The 12,069-nt window shown below is 37.8% G+C and overlaps 2 long non-coding RNA genes across 2 annotated transcripts in view; one reads left to right on the top strand and one right to left on the bottom strand.

Moving 5' to 3' along the window:
* Window positions 1-12,069, top strand: part of LOC128639999 (uncharacterized) — a 96,726-nt gene that overhangs the window by 14,847 nt on the left and 69,810 nt on the right. The window lies entirely within an intron of this gene.
* Window positions 8,558-12,069, bottom strand: part of LOC128639998 (uncharacterized) — a 120,682-nt gene continuing 117,170 nt past the window's right edge. Inside the window, exon 2 of the long non-coding RNA XR_008399280.1 lies at window positions 8,558-9,566. This is a non-coding gene — a long non-coding RNA (uncharacterized LOC128639998). The remainder of the gene's footprint in view (window positions 9,567-12,069) is intronic.

Below are 12,069 nucleotides of genomic sequence, written 5' to 3'. Positions count from 1 at the left end.
TGACCGGGACCAATTGCTGGCCAAAGGGAGGTATTCTGGATACTTAAACTGAAGACCATGGTACCTCTAGGATTAAATTCAGGCTATGACATTATCAATTTTTAGGAATAAATTTATCTATTTACTATGAGGCTTATACATTTTGTGTTCTGTAATTCTGTGTTGTTTTATATCAACTGCATTTACAGATTTTGACACACGATTAGTGTTGGGTTTTTTGATTGCCTTAGAACAAGTCATATTGTTATTGAGTTTGAAGAGCGCCAAGTTTATGAAAATCATCTATTTAGACAGTATGGTACAGTATGGTGGCGCTATATAGATGATGTGTTTGGCGTGTGGTGGGGCAGCATTGGAGAACTAGAAGAATTCACAAGAGAACTCAATACTATGGTAAGGGGCTTACAATTTTCCTTGACATATAGTGAAGAGAGTATAACATTTCTTGACACTAAGATTACTAAAGGACATAATAGACTCGACATAGATATCTTTTCAAAAGAGACCGATAGGAACACCTTATTGGAATATAACAGCTTCCATCCAAAAGGCCTTATCAACTCATTACCCAAGAGTCAATTATTAAGGGTACAGAGAATAGTAAGCACACCAGAAGTGAAGGATAAAAGGCTGTTGGAAATGTCAAACAAATTTAAACAGAGAGGATATCCTACACAATTGTTGAGTGAAACAATTAAAGATATCACTACACCTAGGGCACCTAAAGAAAAAACTAAAGAACAAGATAGACTAGTATTTGTGTCTCAACATAGCTCACATAGCCAAGCAGTAGCAAAAGCCATAAAAAAGCATTGGCATATACTTAAGAATTGTAACCCTAGTATTGAACAGTTTAGGGATTACCCTTTAATGGCATATAGGAGGGTAAAGAATATCCGGGACCATCTTATAAGAAGTGATGTGGGATCAGAGAGAAAAGATACACAAACATACATGCAAGCAAAAAGGAATGGCTGTTACCCCTGCCTAGGATGTGTTAGTTGTAATTCAGTTATAAAAGGTCCAAACTTCTATCATCCACATAATGGCAGACGTTATAACATCAGGGGATTTTACACTTGTGACACTAGTTACGTAGTCTATCTCATAAAATGCCCATGTTCTATGTATTACTTAGGAGAGACCACACAGAAAGTAAAGGATAGATTGAGTCAGCATAGGTCAAACATAAGGAAAAAGAATTTGGAGGCACCCCTGTCCAAACACTTTTTAGAAAAAGGACATAGTGTAAGCCAGCTAAGCTGGCAGATCATACAACACATCCCTGTTCAGCGCAATGGGACAAATAGAGAAAAAATCCTCCAACAACAAGAGATGAGATGGATATATCAATTGGATACTCTTATTCCCAGGGGGTTGAACAGGGATTTTGATCTTAATTGTTTCTCTTAAAGAAATTCCCTTAAATCATGAAATTATAACTTCAACATTATTACCACTCAAATTATAACTATATGCAGAATTAAAATTTAAAATTTACTATATGAAAAGAGTTCACTATATGAAAAGATTTCTTTGTATAGAAATTTTCTTTATATGATAAGTTAAAAACACCAAGGGTACTTTACCTATGTGTTTACATTATTTGAGATTATATTTTAACAAGATATTAAAACTGAAAAATCAATATAAGCATGTTAAATATTTGTGATAATATGAGTATGCACAGTAATGTTAAAGTACTTGTACGTTTATTATTGCCATACATAATCTGTTTAGTCATATACATTTGTTTTTAATATTTTTGTATACACATTTCAATTGTTAACCACTAGGGGGTGTAAAACTGCCAAAATTGAAGCCAGTTGGCGCCAAAGAAAGATATAAATTGCTTGAAACAATGTTATACAAACAGCATGATTAAGTGGGTTCACCACGAAACGTTGCTTTTTATGTAACCTCTAATAAAAGTATTGAAATTCAAGATATTGGTGCTGGTGTTACTACGAGTGCATTATCACAGAGGCTATTGCAGCTACCTCCCACACCGTGCACCATCTTTACACTAAGTGCTGTATTCACCTACCATTGCAAGTTATAATAATATTGAGACTAATGTTTATGTATCAGTTTTCTTTGAATTATGTTCAAGTATTTTTGTATATCTATATTCTCTTTATTGTTCTTATGAATGCTATATCATGTGTTCTCTCTCTATATAGTGTATTCCCTATATGATGAACATATTATGAATCCTTTCACTTTGTTTTATAATATTTAGAATGGAATTTTGTTTGGCAGTGATATGGGTCCCCTTCTACTCATCTTTTGTATATATGTATTTACATTGATAAGATAGTATAGGTAGCTGTTGTCGTTGCATAAGGTAATGATTTAACTAATTAATTATTACACAGGTGAGATTCAGAGAGGTGTGTTTTTGTTTTAACCTATTAACATCAAGCTGTGTTTTTAAATAGTGTGTGCTAGACATAACCAGTCAGGTTATGACTACGGCTACGAGCTGAAACGCATAAGCCATCTGGTGAACGCTTCTCTGTATGATTTGCTGTTTTTTCTTCCATTTGGGTGTTTTAAAGTTGTCCAATAAAGTTTAAGACTTTTTAAGGAATCAAACTCTCTACTTTGCTTGCCTGGTTGCAAATATATACCTCTTTCCATTGGCTTACTAATTTGTTCAGCTACCTCCCAGTAGTGCATTGCTGCTCATGCAATAAAGAATACCAAGATAATGAAGCAAAATTGATAATATAAGTAAATTGGAAAGTTGTTCAAATATTAATGTATCTGAACCATGAAAGAAAAAAATGTGTGTTTCACCGTGGCCGGACTTTTAGCCGATGGACACTTGGCCGACAGACACTTGGCTGACGGACAATTGGCCGACGGACATTTGGCCGAAACACAAGTGTCTGTCAGATAACAGTCCGGCACGAGATAGATAGATTTGATAGATAGATAGATAGATACATAGATTAGATAGATAGATCAATAGATGCAATAGATACATTTGATAGATACGATAGATAGATAGATTTGATAGATAAATAGATAGATTTGATAGATAGATAGATAGATAGATAATTTCCCAGACAGAGAATTACAAAACGTGCAGCCTGGGACCCATGGTAAGGTTCCCAGAGGCAGTTGCGGCGCCCGAGGCTCTGATTAGAACAGAGCACTCTGGAACGTATCTGCCCTCGGCCGAAATCGGAACATTCTTTAGCTTTCTGTCTGTCAGCCAAATGTCCGTCGGCCAAATGTCCGTCTGCCAAATGTCCTTCTGCCAAATGTCTTTCTGCATTTTGTCAGAGCACTGTGTTTCACATCCCTTTAATGTTATGTTATTTTGTTGGTGGGGTTTTGAGGGAGAAGCAGATACTGATGACTGCCCTTGTCAGTGACAGTGGTATGTGCAATTGATTGGAATGCAAAAAAACACTTGGGGCAAATACATTTTCACAATACAAAAATTTATTTGGAATAGGTTGTAAGTAGTAAATAATATGCAAAGAAAAAAATGTCAGATCTTATAGTCGATATTTTTTATCAGCAAATTGTGCAATGTTCCATTATATTCCATATGAACTTCCGGGAACGTGTTTCATGTGATACACTGTTTAATCTTTCCTGGCAAGTTAAAAAATCCTGTTTATTTAGTCCTGTTGCATCATATTTCATTTGGTAACAGGTGTGAACCTGCCTACAGTTAACCATTTAAGATACAAAATAAAAGTAAGGGCACTAAAATATAGCCAAAGATACTACAACAGGAAAAATATCACAGTAGAAGGTGATAAAATCACACAAGTTATTAAAAGCACATATTGTGATTATTCAAAATTTATAAAAGTATAGCAGATCAGACTTCTGATATAATCTAAAGGAACAAAGTATCCTAAAAAATGTTATATGGTTAAGATTAAAACAAAAAATACATTATATGGTTCAGATTAAGGCAATTTAAGGTATATGCATATGAAGAGAGCAATATTACCTATGAACACATATAAAGATGGCCAACATGAGAGCAGTGTTTCTCAACTCAACTTTCTCAATCTGTGTATGCTCACCTTGTACTTAAAGGGATAGGAAAGTCAAAATTAAATTTCCATGATTCGGATAGACCATGTAATTTTAAGACACTTTCTAATTCACTTATATTTTCAAATGTGCTTTATTCTCTTACATCAAGATTACAAGTAGCGCATTATGGCCTAGATTTAGAGTTTTGTCGGTAACGACCCGCGTAGCTAACGCTGGCTTTTTTCTGGCCGCACCTTTTAAATACCTCTGGTATTGAGAGTTCACAGAATGGCTGCGTTAGGCTCCAAAAAAGGAGCGTAGAGCATATTTAACGCAACTTCAACTCTCGATACCAGAGTTGCTTACGGACGCAGCCAGCTTCAAAAACGTGCTCGTGCACGATTCCCCCATAGAAAACAATGGGGCTGTTTGAGCTGAGAAAAAACCTAACACCTGCAAAAAAGCCGCGTTCAGCTCCTAACGCAGCCCCATTGTTTGCTATGGGGAAACACTTCCTACGTCTGCACCTAACACCCTAACATGTACCCAGAGTCTAAACACCCCTAACCTTACACTTATTAACCCCTATTCTGCCGCCCCCGCTATCGCTGACCCCTGCATATTTTTTTTAACCCCTAATCTGCCGCTCCGTAAACCGCCGCTACTTACATTATCCCTATGTACCCCTAATCTGCTGCCCCTAACACCGCCGACCCCTATATTATATTTTTTAACCCCTAATCTGCCCCCCACAACGTCGCCTCCACCTGCCTACACTTATTAACCCCTAATCTGCCGAGCGGACCGCACCGCTATTATAATAAAGTTATTAACCCCTAATCCGCCTCACTAACCCTATAATAAATAGTATTAACCCCTAATCTGCCCTCCCTAACATCGCCGACACCTAACTTCAAACATTAACCCCTAATCTGCCGACTGGAGCTCACCGCTATTCTAATAAATGTATTAACCCCTAAAGCTAAGTCTAACCCTAACACTAACACCCCCCTAAGTTAAATATAATTTAAATCTAACTAAATTAATTAACTCTTATTAAATAAATTAATCCTATTTAAAGCTAAATACTTACCTGTAAAATAAATCCTAATATAGCTACAATATAAATTATAATTATATTATAGCTATTTTAGGATTTATATTTATTTTACAGGTAACTTTGTATTTATTTTAACCAGGTACAATAGCTATTAAATAGTTAAGAACTATTTAATAGCTAAAATAGTTAAAATAATTACAAAATTACCTGTAAAATAAATCCTAACCTAAGTTACAATTAAACCTAACACTACACTATCAATAAATTAATTAAATAAAATACCTACAATTACCTACAATTAAACCTAACACTACACTATCAATAAATTAATTAAATACAATATCTACAAATAAATACAATGAAATAAACTAACTAAAATACAAAAAATAAAAAAGAACTAAGTTACAAAAAATAAAAAAATATTTACAAACATCAGAAAAATATTACAACAATTTTAAACTAATTACACCTACTCTAAGCCCCCTAATAAAATAACAAAGACCCCCAAAATAAAAAAATGCCCTACCCTATTCTAAATTACTAAAGTTCAAAGCTCTTTTACCTTACCAGCCCTGAACAGGGCCCTTTGCGGGGCATGCCCCAAAGAATTCAGCTCTTTTGCCTGTAAAAAAACCACATACAATACCCCCCCCCCAACATTACAACCCACCACCCACATACCCCTAATCTAACCCAAACCCCCTTAAATAAACCTAACACTAAGCCCCTGAAGATCTTCCTACCTTATCTTCACCATACCAGGTTCACCGATCGATCCAGAAGAGCTCCTCCGATGTCTTGATCCAAGCCCAAGCGGGGGGCTGAAGATGTCCATGATCCGGCTGAAGTCTTCATCCAAGCGGGAGCTGAAGAGGTCCATGATCCGGCTGAAGTCTTCTATCAACGGCATCTTCAATCTTCTTTCTTCCGGATCCATGCTCATCTTGCAGACCTCCGACGCGGAACATCCTGCTGGCCCGACCGACTACCGACGAATGAAGGCTCCTTTAAGGGATGTCATCCAAGATGGCGTCCCTCGAATTCCGATTGGCTGATAGGATTCTATCAGCCAATCGGAATTAAGGTAGGAAAATTCTGATTGGCTGATGGAATCAGCCAATCAGAATCAAGTTCAATCCGATTGGCTGATCCGATCAGCCAATCAGATTGAGCTTGCATTCTATTGGCTGTTCCGATCAGCCAATCGGAATTCGAGGGACGCCATCTTGGATGACGTCCCTTAAAGGAGCCTTCATTCGTCGGTAGTCCGTCGGGCCAGCAGGATGTTCCGCGTCGGAGGTCTGCAAGATGAACATGGATCCGGAAGAAAGAAGATTGAAGATACCGTTGATAGAAGACTTCAGCCGGATCATGGACCTCTTCAGCTCCCGCTTGGATGAAGACTTCAGCCGGATCATGGACATCTTCAGCCCCCCGCTTGGGCTTGGATCAAGACATCGGAGGAGCTCTTCTGGATCGATCGGTGAACCTGGTATGGTGAAGATAAGGTAGGAAGATCTTCAGGGGCTTAGTGTTATTTAAGGGGGGTTTGGGTTAGATTAGGGGTATGTAGGTGGTGGGTTGTAATGTTGTAATGTTGGGGAGGGGTATTGTATGTGTTTTTTTTACAGGCAAAAGAGCTGAATTCTTTGGGGCATGCCCCGCAAAGGGCCCTGTTCAGGGCTGGTAAGGTATTAGGGGTTAATAACTTTATTATAATAGCGGTGCGGTCCGCTCGGCAGATTAGGGGTTAATAAGTGTAGGCAGGTGGAGGCGACGTTATGGGGGGCAGATTAGGGGTTAATAAATATAATATAGGGGTCGCCGGTGTTAGGGGCAGCAGATTAGGGGTACATAGCTATAATGTAGCTGGCGGCGGCGTGCGGACGGCAGATTAGGGGTTAATAATAATATGCAGGGGTCAGCGATAGCGGGGGCGGCAGATTAGGGGTTAATAAATATAATATAGGGGTCGTCGGTGTTAGGGGCAGCAGATTAGGGGTACATAAGTATAACGTAGGTGGCGGTCGGCAGATTAGGGGTTAAAAAATTTAATCGAGTGGCGGCGATGTGGGGGGACCTCGGTTTAGGGGTACATAGGTAGTTTATGGGTGTTAGTGTACTTTAGAGCACAGTAGTTAAGAGCTTTATGAACCGGCGTTAGCCCAGAAAGCTCTTAACTACTGACTTTTTTCTGCGGCTGGAGTTTTGTCGTTAGAATTCTAACGCTCACTTCAGACACGACTCTAAATACCGGAGTTAGAAAGATCCCATTGAAAAGATAGGATACGCAATTGACGTAAGGGGATCTGCGGTATGGAAAAGTCGCGGCTGTAAAGTGAGCGTTAGACCCTTTCCTGACTGACTCCAAATACCGGCGGTAGCCTAAAACCAGCGTTAGGAGCCTCTAACGCTGGTTTTCACGGCTACCGCCAAACTCTAAATCTAGGCCTATGAGTTTTCCGTGCGCAATATGGTCTTTTTCACAATCAACTTCCATTGCGCAGGTATTACAAGTCTTGAAAAATCGCCTTTTACGCAACAATCCTTTCTGCGCTCAAAGAGCTGTAGTTAGCAGTTTTCCGCAACATACAAGTTTCACAAACACTTAAAAAGTACATTACAGGGTACATTTACACTCATATTAACACTGTCTAAAAATAATTATTTAAAAAAAATATTGCACACGAAAATTATAAGGGCTCAAATATAGGAGATCTTGGGTGTTAAAAGAAAAAAGTTGACGCAGGAATTTTACATTGACATACATACACATACATAGTGAAACATGGATTTATATAGACATAGGTTTAGCTATGGAGATAATGAAAATATTTTACAGTATACTCTTATGCACATTAAACAATATCTCAGGTGTGTTTTCAATGCGATATTCCCATATAGATATTGAGATATCTAGACAAATATATATTCATATACATATCTCGCAAAAAATAGATATATCAGTCCATCTATCATCAAATACATAGAGAAATATTTATTTAGAAATAAATAGAACATATTCTGTTGCGAAAACATTTTCGCAATATGAAATATTCGCATTTTTATGTACACTTTTCAAGAAGAATACGTCATGGGCTTTGCGCAACATATTAAAGTGTCAGTAAACATTAAAAATAATGTTATATAATTCTGCACATAGTGCTGTCTGACAGAGCAGGAGCGAGCTGCACTTAGTGCTATGGCGCGGTCGGGCCGGGCTGTGACTATACAGCTGGCCCGATGCGCTGTTTGAAAAAAAACAGACCCACTCAGCAGATCACAGAGAGCGGGTCTGTGAAACATCAGGGTTTTTTTAAAATTCAAAGGGAAATTTTGTTTTATAAAGATTGCGCTAATATAATTGTTAGGTGTCCCCTTCAGGGGGTAAGTGTCAGTGCAGGCCAAAGCCTGGGGCCTAGTGTACCACCTGAGGCATATGTAGATTACCTGATAAGGGCCCCTTAGAATGACTCAGACCACGCAGCATTATGATCGAAAGCCAATTCTGTTTATTGCACAGTGCAAGCCTTTCTTATAGTAACATACAGGGTTAAGGGGATGACACGTTAGGACCGCGTCATCTTACACAGTTATACAGAGCAATTTACAAGGAAAAACTGGAACATGAGTTTCTCATAACAATAATTACAGAGTCATAACAAACTACCATCTGCGGAGACAACAAGGATTCTGAAGCCTCTTGTTTACATTATCTTATTCTATCTTATTTCTGGGCGTCGGGCCAGGGTACATTGGCAAGGCCGAACAGCTAAGGAAATTATCATAACATGCATATAATTCTTACTGCATAATACCCCAGTATAATAAAGTCTATTCATTACAAAATGGCTGCGAGGAACAAGATGGCTGCGAAGAACAAGATGGCTGCCATCAGGTTCATATTACCCCTAACATACCATCCTTTTATTCTAACAGAATAACATAAAAATAGACAGGCATAGAAAATTAGTAAAGCCTTATATTATGGTAACAGAACTCTGTGAGAATACTAAAGAGAAAAATATTCGCATGTCGTGATATACTTTTATAGGCTAATTGTCACTGCATATAGGTACAGTCCCTCCAATACCTTCCATCTATCTTCCAGCCTTCCCAAAACTACCGGTCTACCAGCACAGAGACCCAACCAGCCCCCATATATCCCCAAACAACGCTGCATCTTCTATCTCTCCACCTGCATTGCTAGCACCCCCCAATATGTCCAACAGTTCCTTTTCCACAGTAGCATGACATAGCAACAGCAAAACTGTCTCTAGGTGGCCTCTGATCACTTTAAGAACAGTCTTTGTCCATTTGAGAGCGCTGCACCTTGACACTTTGCTATAATACAGTTCTCCAACAGTTCATTTGCAGTAAGGGTGCTTATCCACGGTTCTTCCGCAGGGAGATACTGGAAATCTGATGGTTTGTTCATGGGGTAGACAAGGCAACCAGTGGATACCCATGGCAAGCAGACACTCGAGTCACAGGGAGTCTAGGAAGCAAACAGAAACAGTACAGGATGAGTACACACCGCAATACAATCACAATTATGTCCAAATAAAACGTCACTTTTATCCTATGTCATTTAACATCAAACAAAACATTGTTGATATATAATACAAACTAAATACATTGACATTTCTCAGAGAATAATTTACAACTTCTCTATACACTTTTAAATGATACTTCATGAATACTATGCAAGTGAAAACCTGTCAGACTTCATCAAGGGCCTGAAGGGTTATACCAAAACTTATGCTAAGGCCTGCCCTGTAGTAAGAATGGAAAAAATGAAAAACAGTCAATGAAAATTAATGAATTTCTTTACCCTGTCACTTTGAACTTCTAAACAAATAAAAGAACCTTGTGTTGCTTTATTCTGGATGTCTGCTATCTATTATAATTCTCCAACCTAAATTCTCTCACACTCCTGTATGAGGAAAGCATACAAACAGAACATCATTTAAAACTACAAACTCTTTTAAAGGTAAACACATCTTTATGATAAGAATTACTCTCTTTGACAAACATCAGGAATGACCAAATTCACTTTGCAGATACCATACTAATTAATGAAAGGGAAAAATACATTTGCTTTCATAACCCATAATTATGCTATTCCCTGAACAAACATTTCTCTGTATATTTACTATAAACTTCTAGCTTAGACGTGTCCTCCTTATGTTCTAAAGGGTGAAGGGTCTAAAATATTATTCTATGTTGCAGCATTTTCCTTAAACCTATTTTCTATACTCAGTGGGCCATTCAATAGAGTACAATACTGCGAAGTTCACAGTTACATTTATCTAAAGAGTTACTATGTTAAGCACATAAACTACAATGTGCACTAATACCAATGAAGCATATGATGTCTTATACCCAATATGATCAATAAAAATAAAACAAATACAAGAGAATACAAAACAAGCAATATAAGGAATAGGGTTAAAACAATACTCCCCTAATTTAATTGGTTGACCCTGTAACAGCATAACAGGACTTCCATATCGAGCGGTAAGGCACAGTCCAGAGAAGGATAGTCTTTATGTCCTGAAGACACACATCAGAGGAAACAGTCATGGATTACCCAGAGTCCAGTTCTGGGGCTGGTACCAGCATGCAAAGCAAAGAATGGATCCAAAGATAGTTCAGTAACTTTTTTTACTGCAGTATGGTGGTTAAAACAAGCTTGACTAAAGGTCTTTCATCTTCATCTTTTCTTTCTTTAAAGGATTACTTTCTGTTATAATTTTTAAGCTAAACAACTAACATATTAAAGTTAATAAACATTAATTAAAACCTACTGACCTATATTTTCTCCAAAACGAAGTTTCATAACGTTCTAAAAGTTATATCTTTTATTCGCCGATGATGTCACGTTATCCTGCCCACTATTTTCAGCACTGCGTGTTCAAAATACTTAAACCAATAACTTTGTGTTTAAAGCGCCATTTTGAAACCTAGGTATTGTAAACGGATTGGTACAGAGCAAAGGATACCCACAGAGTGGGTTTGGAAAACAATTAAATTTGCAGACAAGATTTCTGATATACGGTAGAGATATGTTAATGAAATGCTATTGATAAAAAGCGTATTTGGGGTAGTTAGTTAGTAACAGGCATAGAAAATATTTACTTACAGTGGCCCTTTAAAGGTTTACTTGCTTTCAATCTTTAATCTTTTGAAGAGTGCACTTATGGAATTTTGCCTGTACAGATTTTACCTAAATATGGAAACTCAAAAATAATTCAGTTAGTGTGTTTCAATCTCTGAAGACAGCATACTCTCATCCTGCAAATACAAATATAGTGTTAAGAACCACATAGAAAAATAAAACATTTTAGGCATCTGAAATATGAGAGCAAAATAAAACACAGAAAGACAATAAAAAGATCTAATCCACCAGGGAGGGACAAAAAAGGAGTGGGGTGTGGGTGTACAGGCTACGACCGGGGTGGCCAGCAAGGTAGATGCTTTTCCGTGGCCAGATTCCCAATGAAGGAAAGTTCTAGACAATCCTAGGGACGTAGTGCACCCTGCATAGGGGTAAGACAAGGAAATTTTAGGGCACAGCTGGTGGTTAGACAATAACATTGTACGAGGAGATTCAAAACGTTTTAGGTTCACCTCCTAAAAGCAATCACCCCCATTACATAACGATATTCATCAATACTCATCAATACTTCCCCCATGTTTGCGTGAAACATCTCATGTGACACGCAAACACAAGATAACAAGAAACTAAACGATAAATCATGCACTCCACTCATGCAGAGACAATTCTCAATAGCAAGCAAAATGAAATACACTTCACAATTCAATATGCTGTCCATACAGCACGCTTCCACAAAAGAGAAAAACATAACAAACAATGAAAACCAATCGTTCTTGTCTTACACAAAACGAAACATTAGCTGCTGACACAAATTTCAAACAACCACAATTAACGTAGAATGCAACACATATTCTGACATTCGCTGAAATGCAACACACTC

Source organism: Bombina bombina, chromosome 9, assembly GCF_027579735.1.
Source record: "Bombina bombina isolate aBomBom1 chromosome 9, aBomBom1.pri, whole genome shotgun sequence".
Classification (NCBI taxonomy): Eukaryota; Metazoa; Chordata; class Amphibia; order Anura; family Bombinatoridae; genus Bombina; species Bombina bombina.
Note: the sequence above shows the minus strand (reverse complement) of the source record. Positions and strands in the feature narration are given on the sequence as shown.